Source organism: Manis javanica, chromosome 6 (assembly GCF_040802235.1).
Source record: "Manis javanica isolate MJ-LG chromosome 6, MJ_LKY, whole genome shotgun sequence".
NCBI lineage: Eukaryota > Metazoa > Chordata > Mammalia > Pholidota > Manidae > Manis > Manis javanica.
The window spans coordinates 92960953-92982047 of NC_133161.1; the positions used below are offsets into that span (position 1 = coordinate 92960953).

The following is a 21095-nucleotide window of genomic DNA, read 5'->3' on the forward strand; positions in this document are numbered from 1 at the left end:
GTATAAGAACAAAGGAAAAACTGAAGGAATAAAACAGCAGCGGAATTACAGAACCCAAATATTGACTAACAGGTACCAAAGGTAAAGGGACTGGGGTGGATGGGTGGTCAGGGAGGGATAAGGGGGGGAAGAAGAAAGGGGGTATTAAGATTAGCATGCGTAGGGGGGGAGGGAGAAAGGGGAGAGCTGTACAACACAGAGAAGACAAGTAGTGATTCTACAACATTTTGCTATGGTGATGAACAGTGACTGTAAAGTGGTTTATATGGGGGACCTGATATAGGGGAGAGCTTAGTAAACATAATATTCTTCATGTAAGTGTAGATTAAAGATTAAAAAAAAAAAAAGAAAGAAAAGGGGGCTTACTCCTTGATAGGATAAAACTAATGGTAAATCATTGATTAACGCATGCTTTACATATCCTTAATTTTGATCACTTAAAGGGTGTCTGATGATCGGCTATGGAGGTACACTTTTCTGATAATATTCCTTTCTCTTAAAAAAAAAAAAAGCAGTGACCTCCAATGAGTTCTACACAATGGTATAAAGGGCATATCAAAGTGTGGGCAAAGGGTCTGTTTGTGTTTATACAGAGGATCAAAGCCTAATTTGGCTACCCAGAAAATGAACTAAGATACGATATGAAGAAGAACTTCGAACATCAGCACTCTCTGGAAGACTCATACCAGAAGATGATCATCAAAAAACCTCAAGAAAGATCCAGGCGATGCTGCAGTTGTAGCTGCATCCATCCAATTGTTTTCTGGACTTGCCATTGGAATGAAGAGGGAGATATCTAAGCTGGCCTGTACATACAGTAAAACAACAAATTTGACCGGATCTGTACTGTTGGAACTCAATCAGGAGTTGGGAGGGGTGCAAGTTGTAGCGCTCCAAAATCTTACGACTACAGACTATCTATGGTTAAAAGAACATATGGGATGTGAACAGTTCCCAGGAATGGGTTGTTTTAATTTGTCTGATTTCTCTCAGACTGTTCAAGTACAGTTGGACATTATCCATCATATCATAGACAAATTTTCACAAATGCCTAGTGTGCCTAACTGGTTTTCTTGGCTTCACTGGAGATGGCTGGTAATTATAGATCTGCTTTGGTTATGTAACTGTATTCCTATTATGTTAATGTGTGTGCACAATTTAGTTAGTAGTTTAAAACCTATACATGCTTAAGTTACTCTACAAGAAGATATGTCAAAGAAATAATCAATCCTCCCATGTTTTCTTCCATCTGCTACCTCTATAGCTTTTCTTCTTCCTTCCTAATTACAACCCTTAAATAGAATTCGTGCCTCATATCGAAGTTACCGAGTATCATAATTCCTCCAAGTGGTAAAGATACCTCAAGACAAATGCTGGGCATAGAAGCCACAGGGTACAACTCTGCAAAGAAGTAAAAAGTTAACCTTTTCAAACAACATGGCTTCTCTCTCACTTACCAACTTTACATTTCCCTGTATGGCCCTGGAAGATGACTGGTTAGCCAGAGACAGGTAAGATTCCTCAAGGGAGGAACAACCTAAGACAGGCACAGTTGCAGGGGGCCCATCAGGTGAGAAATTGGGGATCAACAGAGGTGAGGCTTAGAACCTCACCCCTCCTGTTTTGAGAGAAATCTTCTGCATCTGTGGATGTTTTGCTGCCCTTGTCTAGCGTGGATTTATACTTAGTCTATAGGCACACACCTGATCATCTACATTTGCTTTCTTACAGCACCAAACTATGTTTTCTACCATTATCTTGCATCTTCCTACCACTTCAGCATTTTATTAAAAATAAAAATAATAATAATAATAATAAAGGGAGAAATGTGGGATCCACATATAAATCAAGTATAAAAATCAAGCGAATATTCATATTTGACCTGATTGTTTATAGTTCATAATGCGTGATCAAAACCGAAAGTTTCTGTGATGAATGCCCTTGTACTGTTCACCATGTAAGAACTTATTCACTATGTAAGAATTCGTCCACCCTGTAAGAACTTGTTCGTTATGCTTCAGAAGATTGGAGACTGACGAGAATTAGGCTTGAGATGATTAATGATTGTGCATTGAGCACTGACTCCCCTATACAGAATTTTATTGTTAACAACCATTTGATCAATAAATATGAGAGATGCCCTCTCAAAAAAAAAAAAAATTAGCATAATGTAGAAAAAAATTTGGCCTTGCTGAAAGAGAGGTATGGCCTTTGCCCTTGGCTTCTGCAGGTAATCTAAGCCATATCTGAATACCTCATAGGAATGCCTGTTAAAGGCAGGGGACCTGTCACACCTCATGGCCTTTCATGCCGGAAATACCAACCTTGTGATTTCAAGATGGGACTTTGGGTCACAAGGTATCAATCAACCCTGGATGCGGAGAACAACCATGTGGACATCTCACTAATCAACCATGCCTACATAATGGAGCCCCAATAAAAACCCTGAACACCAAGGCTGGCTTCCCTGTTTGCCACACATCTATGCTGGGGGTAACACATCCTGAAACAATAGAAGCTTCACATTTGGAACCATCCCAGGCTCTGCCCAGTGAGTTATTCCTGTAGCTGATTTTTTTACCTATATCCTTCCCATGTAATAAATCATAATTCTGAGTGTAATAGCTTCCAGTTAGTTCTGTGATGCCTTTAGCTAATTATCAAATGTAATGGTGGATCTCTCCCAGAATCTGCAGTTTCTGTCAGAAGTCCTCAGCAGACTCAGTGGACTGGAGGACTGTGCCCTCAAATCTCATAGTTCCCCTAGTTCTCAGTAAACAGGATCCAATGTTTATAAATACTATTATTTCTATAGGTATCTGCATATATGTGACTGGAAGCAGATATTCCAAAATATTAGCATTGGTTATATCTGGGTGCTGAGTTACTATTAGTAGTTAGGCTGTCCTTTGCTATGTTTTGGTATTTTTCCACAACAAATATTTATTTTGTTTCTAATCAAAAGATAAATATTTTTAAATGATTATGTAGCAAATTCAGGAATCTAAAAACTTTTTGATTAATTAAAAATTAATTAAATAGTTAAAGCCATCACTCTTGCGGGCTGAAATACATACTTTTACCTAGAGTGACAATGAGCATCATTACTATGCATATCAATTTCTATAAGGGTTCCTAACATTTGGTAAAGAAAAAACAAATAACAGGATTTCAACATTACATCTGTCAATGGTACATACAACTGGTTCAGAATAAACAAAGAACAAATTTTCTTCTTACAAATACGAATAAATGCCTTACATAAATCTGCTATTTCTATATTCTAGAAATAAACAACAACAACCACCACAACAACAGGAAAAAGAAAAAGGATACTGGAGGGAAACCATAGTGCAGATTCTGTCTTAGTTCAATACTGATTTTTCTATTGCCCATTTTATACATACAGGTCAGGGAGTGTGTTTGTGAAGATGGGATACAGGAGTAGATGTAGAAAAGGGAAAGGAACCACAGAAAAAAGCCCAGAGAATTTGGCCTCAGCTGTATTTTCCATTAGCTGCAATTTTATTCTTAATGGAGACATGTTTGGAATTCTGGACAATATAAGTGAGTTTGTTCAAAAATCAATAATGTCAAGCTGACACTATAGAACATACAAAAATGTTTCCTTAATGGAACAAAAAAAAGAAGCCTGAGTAAGCAGGAGGGGGCAAGGACAAGCACATACCTTCTAAATCCAAGTCCACTACAGGTGGTCTCAAGTTCTTAAATTTAAAGGAAAGGCAAAATTACCAACATGTACACCTCATGGGATAATCAATTACCTAATGTAAAATGCTTGAAATAAATACACTTAGTATGGATTATGTCAGCTCTTCAATTAGGAATAAATTCATGGTCACTTCGAAAACTGCTTTTAGTGTTCTTTGTGGCAACTTCTTTTCCCCCGGCACTCCTCATCATCCCACCTTAAGCTATCAGTCCCCCAACAGTGAACTTAAGAAATCAATCTGCTAATGTATAATTTGTAAGGCACCTCTGACTAACAAATGGATAATTGATTCCTTCACAAATGCTGCATCCCCATAGACATGGAGTGAAATGAATAAGAAACCCAAGACGGATTTCATTTTCTTTCTCAGAGACCCTCTAGTTAACAATCCCGGCATCCACATGGTTGCCCATGCATCTTCATGCTCTTTAGCCACAGTTACCAAGCAAGCTGCATTTAACGTTATATGTGTGAAAAGCAAATGCCTGTTCTTTCATACTTGGGAAAAGCTCATTTTATGCTTATTTTACTCTTCCCTGGTAACACACTCTGAGGTAAGCAAGACCTCCCTCTGAATTTCAGAAGTTTTTGAAAACACAGCTACTTATGGGTTTGCTACAAATCTACAAAACAAAACAAAAACATCTTTTTTCTCACTGATTTATTTTATTCTATAGTCAGAAAAGCTTACCCCTTACCTATATACTCTCAAATCCTCTCGCTATGGTAATCAAAGCATCATGGGACTCGCAAAAAAAAAAGAAAAACAGATAATAGACAAGTGGAACAGAATCAATAGCCCAGAAAAAAATCCTTGCATGTATGGTTAACCAGTATTTGACAATGGAGCCATAAACACTCAATAGGGAAAGAACAGCTTTTAAAAAATGGTGGGAAAACTGGATATTCATGTGTAAAATAATGAAACTTACCCCACTCAAAAAAATTTACTTGAAATAAATTAAAGACCTAAAGGTAAGGTCTGAAACTGTAAAACTCCTAGAAGAAAACAGGGGGAAAGCTCCTTCACATCAGTTTTGGCAGTGATTTTTTGACTATGACACCAAAAACCCAAGTAACAAAACTGAAAATCAACAAGTGGGACTACATCAAACTAAAAAGCTTATACACAGCAAAAGAAATGGTAAACAAAATGAAAAGGAAGTCTAAAGAAAGGAAGAAAACATTTGCAAACCATATATCTGATAAAGGGTTAAAATCCGAAATATGTAAGGAATTCATACAAATAAATAGCAAGAAAACAATCCAATTTAAAAACAAACAGAGGACTTGAATAGCTATTTTTCCAAAGGAGACCTAAAAAGGACCAACAAGTACATGAAAAGGTGCTCGACATCACTAATCAACAGGAAAATTCAAATCAAAAGTACAATAATCTGTCACATCACATTGGTTAGGATGGCTATTTTCAAAAAGATCAGAGATAAATGCTGATGAGGAAATGGAACCCTGGTTACTGTTGGTAGGAATGTACACTTGTGTAGTCACTATGGAAAACAGTACAGAGAGTCCTCAAAAAATTAAAAGTACAAATACCATGAGCTCTAGCAGTCTCACTTCTGGATACATATCCAAAGGAAATGAAATCAGGGTCTTAAAGAGGTACCTGTACTCCACTGTAGCCATATTCACAATACCCAAGACATGGAAACACCCTATGCGTCCATCGAGAGATGACTGGATAAAGACAAGGTAGTGTATATTTATGGAATATTATTCAGCCATAATAGAGAAGGAAATCCTACCATTTATGACCATAGAGATGGACCTTAAGGGCATTATGCAAAGTGAAGTAAGTAAGACAGAGAAAGACAAATACTGCACTGATCTCACTTATGTGTGCGATCTAAAAACACACAACTCAGAAACAGAGTAAAATTGCAGTTGCAGGGGATTGGAGCTGGGGGTGGGGGGCGGATGATTAGGAATGGAGACATGCTGGTTAAAGAGTACAAACTTCAAGTTATAAGATGAGGAAGTTCAGGGGATCTAATATAGGCATGGTGACTATAGTTACCACTATTGTACTATATACTTGAAAGTTACAACAAGAGGAGAGCTTTAATGTTCTCACCATAACAATGACAACAAATTGGTAATTATGTGGTAATTACGAAGGATGTATTAACTAATCCAACTGTGGTTTACAAATACATATATATATCAAATCACTGCATTGTAGACCTTAAACTTACATAACATTATATATCAACGATAGTTGCAATAAAGCTTAAAAATTAAATCGCATATTCTAAAAAAAAGGACTAACTTATTTATATAAGCAAAGCTGATTTCTAAGTGAAAAGCATTTATTAACTTACATGTTAGCTGAAAAATTGAATATATCGATATTGTTATTTTAATAATATGAAACAATCATATCTGTTATTTGAGGTGATGGCTGTTGCATTCTTAACACAAGAGCTCAAAAATACTCCCCAAATACCACAGCCAATTGAACCACGTATAACTCCCCTCACAGTGATTTCAAACTGGCTGTAGTGCTTCAAGTAGCTTTATGGTTCATCATAGCTTTCCCTTGTTGCTAATAAGATTAATATGATTAAATATCAAATGATTACTTCAAGGAACAGAGTACACACTGTCTACATGTATTTCCAGATAGCCTTAACAAATATTCTATAGGAAAAATAAATGTGTTAAATATCTCTAATTAGCCATTTAATTTAACTTCCATTCTAGTGATCAAAAAATAAAATTATCCTATTAGGAAATGAATATCCTTGATTTAAACTCTAACATCTTGAAAATAACCTAAAAGAAATACAAATCGTCTGGGAACAAGAATGGAAAGAAGTTTTGAGGAAGAGTTGCCTTGTCTGAAAAGAAAATAATTTCACCCATTCATTGTGTCATTACTGTTCTAATGCTTAAGCTTCAAGTTTCTGCATTTTAAGGCTAATTATAAATCAGTGTTTGCTATTCATCAAAACATCCCTCAATACCTTTTTTTCCAACTTTTAAAAGTATCCTCTAATCAAAGGTTTTTAACCACCTCCCCAGTGAGAGCATATGGGCCATGACCTAGAAACTGTAACCTTAGAACAACATTTGCAACCTCATCTAACCCCTCAAACCCCAGGCTGCTGCCCTGCCTGGTGCCTGCACCACAGCCCTTGTGCATGGCTGACTGGTGAAAGGCTTGGACTGGACAACCTCAGCGGAGGCAGGGGCACAGAACAGCCTCTGGGCCTGCACAGGACTTACTGGATAGATGTTCGTTTTCTAAATCCTAACAACCTTTAAAAGCACAGGAAGGATTTGGAAGGGATTGTCCGCTAAGAAGGTAGCATACTGCTGATTTCTAGAGCTGTTTTCCTTTTGTTAAACTTCATCCTCTGCCGGTGCCTGTCACATCCCCGCAGACACTGGCAGGAGGTTGGCTTGCACATGACACTCAAGACAGCTATTCACAATCAGGATACTGACTGAAACACTGCTTCAGTGAAAGGTAAAATCAGGCTTTCAGTCCACATTTCCTCTTTATTCACATGCCAGAGACTGTGCTGGATGCCAGATGCACATGGTGAACATGGTAAATGTGGCCCTTGACCTTATGATGCTTGCAAATCACTAAAACACTATTCATGTTTAAGACAGTGACCCTTTGGAGATGCTCCAAGCCTGCAGTTGTGCTCTGCAGAAATGGATGAAGAACAAATTGGATTCAGGGCCCATTTTCCCCAGAGCTTGAAATGCCCATTAGCTTAACAGTTCAGAGTAGACATTTTGGAGAAGTCTCCGTACTACGCCTTGGATGGTCGTGTACAGTAGTAAATTAGGCAGGTGAGTGAGGAACTTCTAAGTAAATCAGTGGGAGCAACAGCATAAGGCACCAACAAAATTTCTCTCCCTAGTATCCATTCTAAAAGAACTGCTGAGCACCTGCCAGGTACCAGACACTGTGCTGGGTTGTGACGCTATTATAAAACAGACTGTTTTAGTGGAAAACTATTGTTAAAAGAATAAACATTTGTTCCATTCATAAATGGCCTGAAAAGAAATACAATAAGCAGTGTTCCAAATGGTAAAATATGATATGTGAAGTATGATGAAAATAATTTGTTCTCAAACTGAGTCAATATTTTCCTCACTTACACATGCATCAACAAAGATACAAAGAAAGGAATGACAGGAAAAGGGAAGCAGAGTCACCAGAGAAAAGCAGTCACTAGAGTATTGCATGGGAATAGAGCAGAAGAAAAATTTACTAACAGACACATTTAACAAAGGAGCAACTAATATTACCAAAAACCTTACATGATACAGAGGATTAAACAAAAAATGGACAAATAATGCCTGCCTTCGAAGTGTTTGTGTACACAGAGTCTGTGATCCCAGTATGTTGTAATACTTCTGTTTTCTACTTTAACACATTACATTACAGATCATTGTTTGTATGACTCGCTCCACAAATGCTTTGACCTGAGTATAGGGGCAGTGTTTCGGTATTCTTTATATCCCTTGCCTGTCCTTACAGAATGTTTGCTGAATGAATAAGAAGCAATCATTGAATGAATCATTTTAAAATACATATTCTGCATGGGGTCATCAAGAAAAGTGCCACAAAGATGGTGGGACACTGAGCATTTCCAAAGGCAAATTACAGCAAGAGCTGAAGACAAGGTGGGTTACAGTGCAGACTGTGATGAGGGAGAACACTGTAGCCCAGGCCACGGGAGCACTGGGGGCCACAGGCTCTGCTTCATTCCACAGGCATCAAGGAGGCACTTGAGTGTTTTCAGGGAACAGAGTAACAAAATCCCAGCAGGCCTTTGGGAAGATTACTTGGGCAGCTGTGTGAAGGAGGGATTAGGAGAGACACAGGGAGAAGATCAGTTGGGATTCACTGCAATAAACTGGGTGAGATTCAATAAAGACTTGAACAAGGGTGGTGGCAATATAAAGAATGAGTGAAAGAAAGAGCAAGGAGAAGAAACTAGGGGATATTCAGGGAATAACTGAGGCACACGGTGATGGACAAACATCACAAAGATGGGCGTAAACACTGAGGAGCAGAAGAAAAGGGGCCTTCTGAAGGCATGATGCATATTTGCCGTCTCTGCAGTCAGGCAAAGTCTGAGTGTTTCTTTGTTATACTATTTAGATTCAAAAAGAGACTTTATTTTGTCTGGCTTGATAGATCCCACTGATAAAGAAACAAGGATTTACAAAAGATACACAGTCTAATTATCAGGCAGGACTTTGCTGGGGGCAGTTTAGTGCTGTGGGCGGGGGGGGGGGGGGCAGCCTCAGTGAGAAGGTGCGGTGTGTCCCTTCTGTCCCTGTGGTAATTCACAACTCAGATGTTTCCAGCATCATCCATCCCAACTTGTATCAATTATTTCGAATAATAATTTATCACAGAAATAAATACTGATGTTTTATTACCCAAACAAGTTTGGCTTGAAGGCAGACACCGTGAATAAGGTGTCCTCTTGCAGCTGGTCACTGCCCCCAGGGTTGCTAGCCTATTGGGTTCCAACACTACAATTCCAGAAAACAAAGATCTCTTTTTTCCCCAGAGAACATTATCCTAGAGCATATATTTTTCCTGTAAGAATTAATGCAACAGAAATGGGACTGTCATCCTTAAAACCATATACTGGAAAGGGAATAATATGCATATTGCTATTCTTTAAAAATTAAGTCTTAGAGAGCTACTCCTTAGGTTGCCCAAGTACTAAGTATCTACTCTGCCACACCTCTGAGGACAAACTCCACAAATAAAAGCAGCTCCAGAAGCCAAACACAGTGCAAATCTATGACATCTGAGGAGCTATGTGAACATCTCACAGCGCCCAGACACCCTTGCTTAATTTCCCAATATGTGAGTTCATGACACCGTCAGTTGATAAAGGAAAAATCTGTTAGGAGTAAAGATGTTCTTACTTATTTTTCTCGCTTTTATTTATATAATTTACAATAGCAGCAGCAATGCTAATACAGTCTATTTATTTAAAAACATTTGAGGAAGTAAAGGCAGGGCAAACAGTTTAAGTAACTGAGACCAAGTTATTAATCAAATACAAAATGCCTACCTTATTTTTCTGGCATAAAATGAAGAGAGACCATTAAAAACTTCCCAAATTAAGCTGCACTTTTATGGCAGAAATTACTGTTATAATGCTCTCCATATGAGCATTATAAAATCACTGCTTTGTCAATTTCCCATAGTCATTTTCCAAGTAGACTGTCATCTCTCAGCAGTTCTCAAAAGAAGCACATTGCAAACCAAGTTGCAGTGAATCTACACTAAAAAAGAATTCCTGAAGTTCACACCCTAGACAGGTTCTGGGAACCATTTCACAGAGCCTAGTGACATAAGTGAGCAAGTTCTTAAAACACCAAATAAACAAAGGATCTGATGGAGCAGGCAGCCAAATCAGTTTGTAAGAATGGCTAGGCCCAGAAGTTTCTCTTTCTTCTTCCCTTCTTTCTCCTTTTTTTTCTTCCTGCCTCCCTTCCCTCCCTCCCAAGTTTGCCTGTCTAGACACAAAGAGCATTTTTACAAAGTTAACCACACAAGTGAATGAAAATAACAGCTCTCTTTCAGGGATGATCATAAATACAATGAGGCTCTTGGCTTGATCCCATTCTTCATAATGGTTGACATTTAATGAACATTGAACTACATATTTTACATGTATATCTCAATCCTCAAAATGATCACATCAATCAGTGACTATCTATACTCCCCATTATATAGCCAAAGAAGGTGAAAGAGACGTTAAGTAACCTGCCCAAACTAATGAAAGTGGTAAAAGGGCTGGAAGGCAGGAGTCTGACCCTGAGCCTGGCTTACAGCCACAGTGCCAAAGTGTTCAACTCCCATCTCAGGACCACAGACTGCCAACTCCAGAACCTGGCCAGCCACACTTCTCCTGGCATTACTGCCCTGTCACCTTCATCACCAATCATCCCATCAGCACCTCTTGTTCTATATTCATTCCAGTGTAGCTGGATTTCCCATAATGCAATGAAGGAGGGCTAAGGAAAGAATATGGGAAATCAGTAGGTTCAGGAGACAATTTGTGTAATTTTTTTTTTCTGGCAAGGCAAAAACTTCCATCATGATATCAAGGAATAAATCCTGCCTGCTTCTCATGGTACAGTGAACATTTTTGTCTTGAGGAATAATGAAGACTTAACTGCAAAAAGTTAAGACTTTAAAACTTTTGCAAGAAAATGCAGGATTTATGAACTTTTTAGGACCAAAATATTTTCCCTCAGAAGACATAGAAAATACAAATCATTTATTAGAAGATTGATATATATTTATTTTTTTCAAATAAAAAGCCTCTTAACAAGGGAAAATACCATAAAGGAGGAATTAAAAGATAAACCACAGACTAGAAGACAGATGCCACTCTTCCAACAAGGAGATGTGTCCAGACTCTATGCCCTCTGCCACTGGAAGAGAGCATCCAATCGCAGGGCTACCACCAGTGTCTAGTGTCTGGTATTGATCAGATTTTTCAATATTTTGTCAAACTGATGGGTGTGAAATGCTATCTAATTGTTGAGATAATTTCACATTTCCCTGATTATTCCATAATATTTATAGAAATTGGGCATCTCTTCATATGGCTATTAGAAACATTTGGGGTTCTCCACCTGAAAACTTCCTGTTCAGATTTTTTGTCCAGTTTATCTCCGGGTTGTTTTTGCTTTCCTCAGTGATCTATAAGAGTGCTTTATAGAAGTAATATTTTAACAGAAATATATACTGTTAAAATTTGCTACAAATACTTTATGATCATAGCTCTTAGAACGTCATCAAAATAAGTAAACAAAGACAACAAAGTTCATTTTTAAAGTACTAATTTAGAGTGAAAATGTATATTGTCCTAAAAGTAAATCATCAGTGTTTCATTAAATAAGAAAAAGATTGATCTGCCAGTGTTACATTTGACTTGCTGCTGACCTGTGATTTTGAACCATCACACGAGCCACCCTGATCAGTTATTTTTGCTTGTCAACAATGAACTTTTTAATTGCAAATCAATTTAGAACTGTACCCACATACTGACAGAGTATATGAACTTACTCTTCTCAAAAGAGTAAACATTAGTAATCAGAAAAATACAAACTAAATCAGTAAATTCCCATTTTCTAGAAAGCTAAGTAGCAAAGGATTTTGGAATGAGAACAGACAAGATATATTGACATAACCTCCTACGGCACTGGTGGAAATATAATTTTGTATGACCTGGGTGCAGTGAAATGCAGCAATCTACAGCAAAACTTTAAAAATGTTCTCAGCACCTGACCTAATGATTTCACCTAAAAGAATTTGTTCAAAGGAAATCATCAGTCGCAAGAGTCCCAGCCTACCCAAGGATCTTCATCCCAGTATTACCCCTGGATTTAGCATCATTTGTTAAGTGTACAGGACACTGGAAAGTTAGTTCCTGGACACACCAGGCAGTAACAGACTTGCTTTTTGCTTTAAGAAACTGATTCTATATGGTTAGAATGGGTCACACCCCCCACCCCTAATTCCCACTCCTAACTCAAGACTGGTCAGAGTATCCTACCAAATCACCTACAACAACCCCAACCAGGCCCGTCGAAGTCCCTCTTGGCAGGTTTTTGCCAGAGTTACTGAGGAAGGAGTCCCATCTCACTCACGTGCCATGACCTCAGCCCTCAGCTGTGGGCTGACCACGAGGAAAGGAGCCGATCCCGGAGACCGGGTACGCTAGGACACTGAGCCCTGAAGCCTCACTTCAACTTTACTCCACAACAACAGGAGCCAGTAAATCCCACTGTTGGTTAAGCCTGAATGAGTTGGATTTCTGTCACTGAGTAGCCAAAATGCCCTGAGTAATATATTAAGTTTTTTCCAATAAAGTAAAATGGAATCAGACTTTTAGACGAGCTCACAGAGCATTTAATTTTCTCCCTCTGAGATGAAACTCTTCTAGGAAATCTAATGAGAGGAGTCTGGTAGACTTCTGCAAACTTAGTGCAGCAGCTGCCCATTCCATTATTTCAAACAAACCCATTTTTCAGCCTGAAACAGAGTGCCTGGGCTATGGGGAAACCTAAAGTGAGTCCTTCCTGTCCAGTTATTCCATTCACTATATTATTTCTATAAACGGTGGAGCCCCTCCGAAAAGGGATATACAATACAGAACACATTAGACAAATACAGGACCAAAACAGGAAAAGATATTAATAATATGGGTAAAATTCTTCCCTCTCTCATGTAAACTGAATGTTGTGTGTCTTCTCTAACTATATTTTATTGGTCAGAAAACAAGCAAAAAGTGAAAAATTTTTAATGAATTTGTTTTTTGACTCACAATTTAAAGAAAGACCAAAGAAACCACTAATTAGATAATCTAGACCCCACTCCATATAGTGCCAGAATGCCCAACAGTTTGGGGTAACATAGATGCAAATAACCCAAGTATTTTTATGTGGAAACATCACCTCCAGGAATATGTTATTCCTTTTTTTCTGTAGCTTGTCTTTTTTATTGTTATTATTCTTTAACAGCCTTATTGAGATATAACTGACATACAATAGACTGCAGATATTTAAAGTGTAAATTTAAGTTTTGACATATGTATGAACTCATAAAAACCTTTACCACAATCAATATAGTGAATATTTTATCTATCAACCCGGGAAGTTTCCTCATGCCACTTTATAAATCCTCTGCCCATCTGTCAGGAACCTTTCTGTCACTACAGATTTGTTTGAATAGAATTTTGCATAATTGGCTTTCTGTCACTATAGATTTGTTTTCATCTTGTAGAATTTTGCATAAATGCAGCCATACAATATATAGTCTTTTGAGTCTTGCTTCCTTCACTTAACATGATAGATTTGAAATTTATCCATGTTATAGCATATATCAATAGTCCATTCATTCCTTTTTACTGATGCATAGAATGCCACTGTATGAATATACCACATTTTGTTTACCTGTTCCCCTGTAGATGTACATACATATAAATTGTTTCCACTCCAGAGCTATTATAAATAAAACATTATATTTGATATGAACATTCATATACAAGTCTTTGTAACAGCATATGCTTTCAATTCCTAAGAGTGGAATGGCTGGATCATGTAATATGTGTATGTATAAAGTTTCAAAAAACTGAAAAACTGTTTTCCAAAGTGGTTATACAATTTTACATTTCCACCAGTAGTATATGAGAGTTCTAGTTTTTCCATATCCTCACCAACACCTGGTATGACCAGTCTATGTAATTTTAGCCATTCTAAGAGGTATTTAATATTATGTATTATTCCATTTTACTTATTTTTAATATGATTTTTTTCCTTGCTATCAATTAAACTAACAAAAGCTAGTGTTTAGACTGTTAGCTGCCCTTGGAAGTAATGAATTTATTCTCACTAGACGTATAAAGTAAGGACTGGTCCAGGAAATGACAAGAATGCTGTGAAAGAAGTTCTTGTCTTGGGTGGATAGATGAACAAAATTTCCTTTAACTTCCCATTTCCATAACATAATCACAGTTCCATCAAATGAAAAATATTTTGGAATTAGAGCAAAAGAAATAATTTCTAGAGAAGGCTAATAAAACAAAGCTACTCAAATAGAAAACGTCTGTTTAGGTTAAGAAGGAATATACCATAAACTCAATATAAATTATTTGTTATTATCCAGACACCTATACCTTACTCATACCCAAAAGCCCCTGCCTTCTGGTCCATGACATCTGATTTACCATCACTGTAATAGTTTCATTCAGTTCCCTAAACACCGTAAACTCCACAGTTAGTCGCCAGGAACACATGCATGAGACCACTCCATTTCTTTTCTCTTGGATCCTTCTGCCAAACCTGCTGAGGAAGTCTATCTCGTTGCATCTCACCATCTATTTTTCCCTCTCCACTCCCCTATTCTCAAGATTCTAGCGGAAAAAACAAAATGTATACATAGGCAAAAAGTCTCTGATAAATGTTTCTTGTCCTTTCCAATTCCTTGTTTTATATGAAGAATGCCTCACCATGTCCAGACCCGATCTAAGAATAAAAAAGAAAACGCTCATTCATCCTTCAGAATTCACCTCAAATTTCACTTTCTCCCACTTGCAGAGTTAATCCCTCCTCTGGAGTTTTCACATGTTTATAAGCTTTTTCATGTACTCACTTTATGGTAAGTACCTGACCCCCAAAGAAAAAAGGACCAGAACTGAGGATCCCCTCTGTTACAGAATAGAGTTTACAGGGTTTCCTACAATAAGGCCCCAGTCTACTACCCAGTTTGTAGTCATGTCCCCCCCAAAATTAAAACTACAACCCTGACTTTGAAATGTAGGAAATACCAGAGTAATTTTATTCAGTGAAGAAATACTTTACACGTTAGCTTTTAAAGAGGCTATTTGCCCAAATGCAGTTACCACTAAAAGGTCAGATATTACAACTTTCTGTAAGCCAGACACTTTCCTAAATGAGAGAAGCAGCCTTAAAGCTGGGCATATTTTCTTAGCCACCTCTGTGCAAAGATGTTACCAAAGTTATCAAGCTACCAATAAACACGTAATCCACAAACTGGAGATTATTTAAGAAAAAAATGCAGAAAATGGAAAATATGACTTTCCTTGGCATCAGAAAGATTTCCATTTAAGCAATTCTCAACTCCTTTGGCACATTTCTTATCATTCAAAATACTAAATCCATACATAGAAAACAGATTCTTTAAACACCTAAGAGTCTGAAACCTGTCAATCAGTCTTAGGCATTACAGACACTGGCACATTTGAGCCAACAATGTGCCACTTTGACAATATCAAAAGACAAACACCATGCTTCCTAAGTAATGGTCCCACATCTGAAATAGCTCCTACAGATAGGGTTTGCTTCAGGTTGATAAGCAAGTGCCATGAAACCAATAGGAGATGAGAGTTTCCTTGTTTAAGGATAGTGCAAGGTTTTAGATTTGTTCCAAGGGTTCTTTTCATGAACAGTTACCCCAACATTATCTTGATCATATTATCAATGAGCCCAAAATGACTAGGCTCTTCAGGGTAATAATTAATGTATGGTACCTGTATTAACTCTCAAGGAAATGGTCATGTCCCTATGACTTCCCATAATGTACACACAAGAATGCTGAAATGGAAAGTAAGGTATAAAACCCTAATTATCTGGAAAATAATCCAAATATATGGAACTTTATAGATTTGGAGCTATTAGTTCAGCCAACTTCTATCAGTTTCTCACTATTTTTGGTTTTCAGGTGGAGCACTAAGGAGGCAGAGAAAAATTACATAGAAACTGCCTTCAGGAAGCTTGCCTTCTATGCAGAGAATGGAATAATCCAACAAAAGTACTGTATGTTCAAGAAGTGGTGGTTATGAGAGAAGCAGCTGATTGTATCATGTGAAGGATAAAGAGGTGTGTGTGAATATTAAAAATGCAGTCTAAGAAGATTAAAGGAACACTACGTTTTCAGGACTATGTTGGCAAAGAGAAATGAGAGCGAAGATAAGCATTTCTTTTGCTGAAACATAAAAATAGAGATGATACTGCAAACAACATTTATATATCAATACCCAGCAAAAAGAATAGAGGGGCTGATCCACATTAGAGATGAATCCCTCAAAGCCAAAGAAGAGAGGAAGGCCAAGTGCGATCCAAAAGGCCGAGTCCCAAAGCCCAGAGATGGACAGGAAGCCACGGTCAGGCACAAGCCAGGAACCAGCTGCAAAGCATCTTTTTAATCTTAGGAAAGGGAAATGACCTAATTAGAATGTCTGATATGTGAGAGACATCCAGAATGAACCAGATGAGGAGGCCAGTCAGTAGGCAGGGAACATGGAATCCAAGCAGCTCAAGCCCAGCCTCCCTCAGGCCTCCTTACTTTGCACCTTTCAACCTAAAATGATCTCTAAAGTCACGTCATCTTCTAAACGTTGATGACTATGAACTACCCACAGCAACTGGGAAAAGCCTGACTGTACATTGAAAACTTCATAAGTACTGCTGAACAGAAGGGTCACTTTCCAAAAGTAGGAGTTACAGCTCAGACCTCAATATAAAAATTCCTAAATATAAATCCCAGTGGTGAGCTGAGGGGTGGATAATACACAGAAGAGCAGAGGTCTGATTCCCGGAGGCCCTTCTAAGAGGTTAAGGAATGACAAAAATAATCAGTGCCATGGGTACGTTTTCAAGAAGACATTATATGCTTACTGAGTGCCTAACAGTCCCAGAGTAAGTAAGATAGGGAGAGAAGAGGAGAGCAGTAGGGCGGAAGCCAGGCCCCGGCCCTCCTGGACCTTCCATATGAATGTGAAGCTGGGTGCGACCCTGTGAGGGGCCAGTCCACAGTGGGGCACTGAGGGTGCAGGAGTTAACACAGGAGAGCAGGGGAAAGAGGACCCCTGGACAATAATCCAGGGCAAGCATGGAACTAATGGAGGAGAGACATTCCAGAAAGATGTGATTAACAGCTTGGAAGCAAGGATGTCTGAGGCGATACTCAGAAAATGGTGAGTGGACCAGAACAGCTGGGGAGGGAAGAACTGACACTAAGATGGGCACTAAGACAGGCAAGGTGGGCGTGGGTCCTATGACCAAATCAGGGTCTTGAATGAATAGTGAGAGTTAGGCCTGTTTTGGAAAGTCGTGAGGAGCCACTCAGTGTTCTCAGAGACACAGTGATTAGACTGGTGGGCGGGGAGGAGAAAGAGAAGTGAAGAGACCTATTAGGGGGGTGTTAAAACACTGTGGTGTGAGCTAGTTACGTTTTGATGGACATCTGGGATTTTAATAGCATATGAACGTGAGGAAGTACCAAAGATCAGCAGGATGGAATAGAGTGTGTTAATTTAATCCAAAATCAAAAAAACAGGAATGAAAATAGCAATAGACCCTGGTATGTGGAATTCAGAGAGAATCCTGAACCCACTGCTTCCATAAGGAGAATTTATTTCAAAAATTTAGCATTTATCTTAATATAAAATACCCATAAAAATGCATGTAAAAAGCCCGTTCTGTTTCATTTTGTTTTCTTATCCCTTTCCTTTTGTAACCATCCATTTTATAGGTATGTATGTCCTCCTACCAAGGCACCAGGACAGCAAAGCCTTGTCATTTTCTATTTCTAGCTAAGAAAGAAAAACACATAAAGATAAACAGCAGAAATTTATGTTTGGTCAGAGGAGCTCTTTCCTCTCCCTCTTAGCACACTTAAATGAACAAAGATTTAAAACATACGGAATCATGCTCCAAAATAATTTGCTCATTGCTTCAAAGTAAGTACTCCTAATTAGTAAGCCTTAAATTAATATGCTTAAGGAAAGTGGAAGCTATTATGATTAATGGCATTATATGAGCATAAATACTGTGTGGGAATTTAGAAGGAATTTGAGATCCTCTAAGGATTTTGAAATCATATGTTACACATGGTGTAAGCAATTAAGACAGCCATTATTCAGGAGAATGCAGCATGATCTATATTAAGGAAGGCAATTTTCTTAGCAACTGGAGCACCTGTATGAGAAAATAGGCCTATGTTCATTTTACTTAGTTAAGTCAAAGTGAACTTTATCAGTTGTCTGAATTAACATAAAATTTATCTAGAAATAATCTTTAAAAAACACATAGCTAAAGCATTTTAATTAACATACAAGCTGAATATTCTTTCAAGTATATTGAAACCTGAATATTAACATGCAAAATAATGTATTAGTGTTTTTCACTCCTGATCAACTGAACAGCAGTCATATAGAAGGTTGGATAGTACAAAATCCTATCACTTTATATATAATTGTAGAAGAATATACAGGAAAGGAATTATCACAGTGGCATGATTCATTTATATATAAAGACCTGGGAACAGGACATCAACCTGGGAAATTTGCTGGTATTTTCAAGTAAGTGGAGGAAAGGGCTGCTTAACAGCAAAGGATAATATGAGCTTTACTCAAGGTCAATCAGAGACACACACATATATAGGTATTTCTGTATGTGTGACCATATACATTATTGAGGTGTAAAACTCACATAGAATAAAGTGCATGAATCTCAAGTATACAGCTCAGGGATTTTTACATATGCATACACCTAGGAGACCACCCAGATGGAGACATTACTAGCACCCCAGGAGAGTCTCCCATGCCCTCTCCTTGATCAAATAATTATTTGACATTTATCATCATAATTTAGTTTTACTTTTTCTTGACCATCATATAAAAGGAATCATACAACATCTATGCATTTGTGTCTAGCTTCTTTGACTGAACATTAAATCTGTGAAATTCATCTATGTTGTTAATGTATTGATAATAGTTTGTTCTTTTCAACTGCAAAGAAAACACCACAATTTACTTATCCATTCTACTACTGAAAAACATTTGGGTTGTTTCTAGTTCGGGGTTATTATGAATTAAGTCACTATAAAACTCTTCTTTTATGTCTTTTTGTGGACATAAGCACTGCATAAATTCTCCTCAAATATGTATCTAGGAGTGGAACTACAGGCCAAATAATAAATCTCCTGAAATATTAATGGGAAGACAAATAACTTTATTCAACATGCAGAATTTATTATTTCTTCCTTTATATCACATATATTTAAAGTAAAGTTAGACAGCCACTAGTGCAAAGATTCCATCCCAGCTCAAATAGCAGAATCACTTGGGAAACCTTTTTAAAATAGAGAATCTGATGTCCCCACCTTCTGCCAAACAAAATCAGTTAAGGGTTTTGAACTGCTGTTTTATGACTTTACCAACTAGAATCCAAAATTTGAAGAATGGGTTGAAGAGATATTTCTTGGGAAAACAAAAAAATATTATGCAAACATAGGTATTACTATTTTACCTAATTTTAATTCGCTTAAATTATTTTTACCTAGAAGTGAAAACTAAAAGTCAAGGGTGTTTATTCATTAATCCTTAAAATTACCTGTTTCACTTACACTGCATTTTTAATGAAGAATACAGTTCTTGATTCAGTATGGCAACCATTAAAGGAAAACTAGCAAATTCAAGTCATAACACTGTTTTTAGAATTGAGGAATGATACAGAAGAATTAAGAGGAATTCTACAGAGCCCCACAAAGCAATCCATTATCTGAGACAGGAAAATAAAACAATAAGGGAAAAAAACTCAGAGATGTGAAGTAGAAGAGTAAAGCTCCGCTCAAAAGATGATGACAATCTGAAACTCATCACTTGATACTCATATACCTGATATGGTAATGATAGTGAATAAGGCAGGGCCTCATGAAAAAAAGACTACCAAATTCTTGGGTAAGGTAAACAAAAATAGCACCAAACTATTTTCCTCTCCTGCCAAAAAAAAAAAAAAAGTGCAAAGCTACAGAGTACTTCATTTCAAAGATGTCATATAGGGAAGACTGAAAACAAGAACTGAACAACGGTGTGGGCAAAATTAGGGATAATGCCATAAATTACCTGGAAACAGGTGCAGAATATTCTTGACATAAAACTGAAATCAGAGAAGATGTAACTAAAGCCTTGTACTAAGCAGACACAGGAATAAATGATTGAAGAAACACATGAATAAATTCCTACAGTATTTTTCTTGGTTTCCCTTTTGGTAATGGAACCAAAAGGGTGTTCCATTACCATGAACCTTGGCAATCAAACACTGTAATTTCTATACAATACTTAAGTGATTTACTTAGAAGCCAAGTGTCACAGAATCCCTGAACTGGAGCAGGAAATTTCAGAGACCATACAAGCAAGTTTTTTGTTTTTTTAAAGATGAGATTATGGGTAACATCACAAGAGTTCTCCCTGCACCAGCCACACACTTCAATGGATGGTAATTAAAAAATCAAATGCTTAAGTCATCATGATAGGGTATTCATTGTCCAGAAGACTGATGAAGGAGAGTCAAAGCATATTCCTCTTGCTGAAGGGGATGCTGAAGCAAAACAGGAACCCACAGTTTGCCTGATGTATCAGTATGATTAGAGAGTGTAACTCCCTTCCTGGACTGTCCAAAGATTCTGCCATCACTCAGTGGTTCAGTTTCTTCTAAGCAAACAAGCAACCCTTTTCCTTTCATACACAATGTGCCAGTTTTAGAAACTGTGGTCTCCTTTACAAACTACCCCAGTACCCTTTCCTTTGATGGATCTCTCAACAAGTGTTGATACTTTCCTCAAAAAAGTAATAGTTGCCCTCTAAAATGATCACCTTTTCCACTCCAAATGTTCACATTCACACAAATCATGGTTGCTCTTGATATTTTCGAGGTCTGTCTTAAACACCAAACTAAGCTTTAAATTCAACATTTCCCTCATCCTCAATGATTCCAAATCACGATTAAAAATTAAAAAGTCAGGCTCTTTGCT

General features: G+C 37.6%; 1 protein-coding gene across 3 annotated transcripts in view; it reads right to left on the reverse strand.

The window, feature by feature from the left end:
- Window positions 1-21095, reverse strand: part of VPS41 (VPS41 subunit of HOPS complex) — a 190678-nt gene that overhangs the window by 119281 nt on the left and 50302 nt on the right. The gene's annotated exons all lie outside the window — the stretch shown is intronic.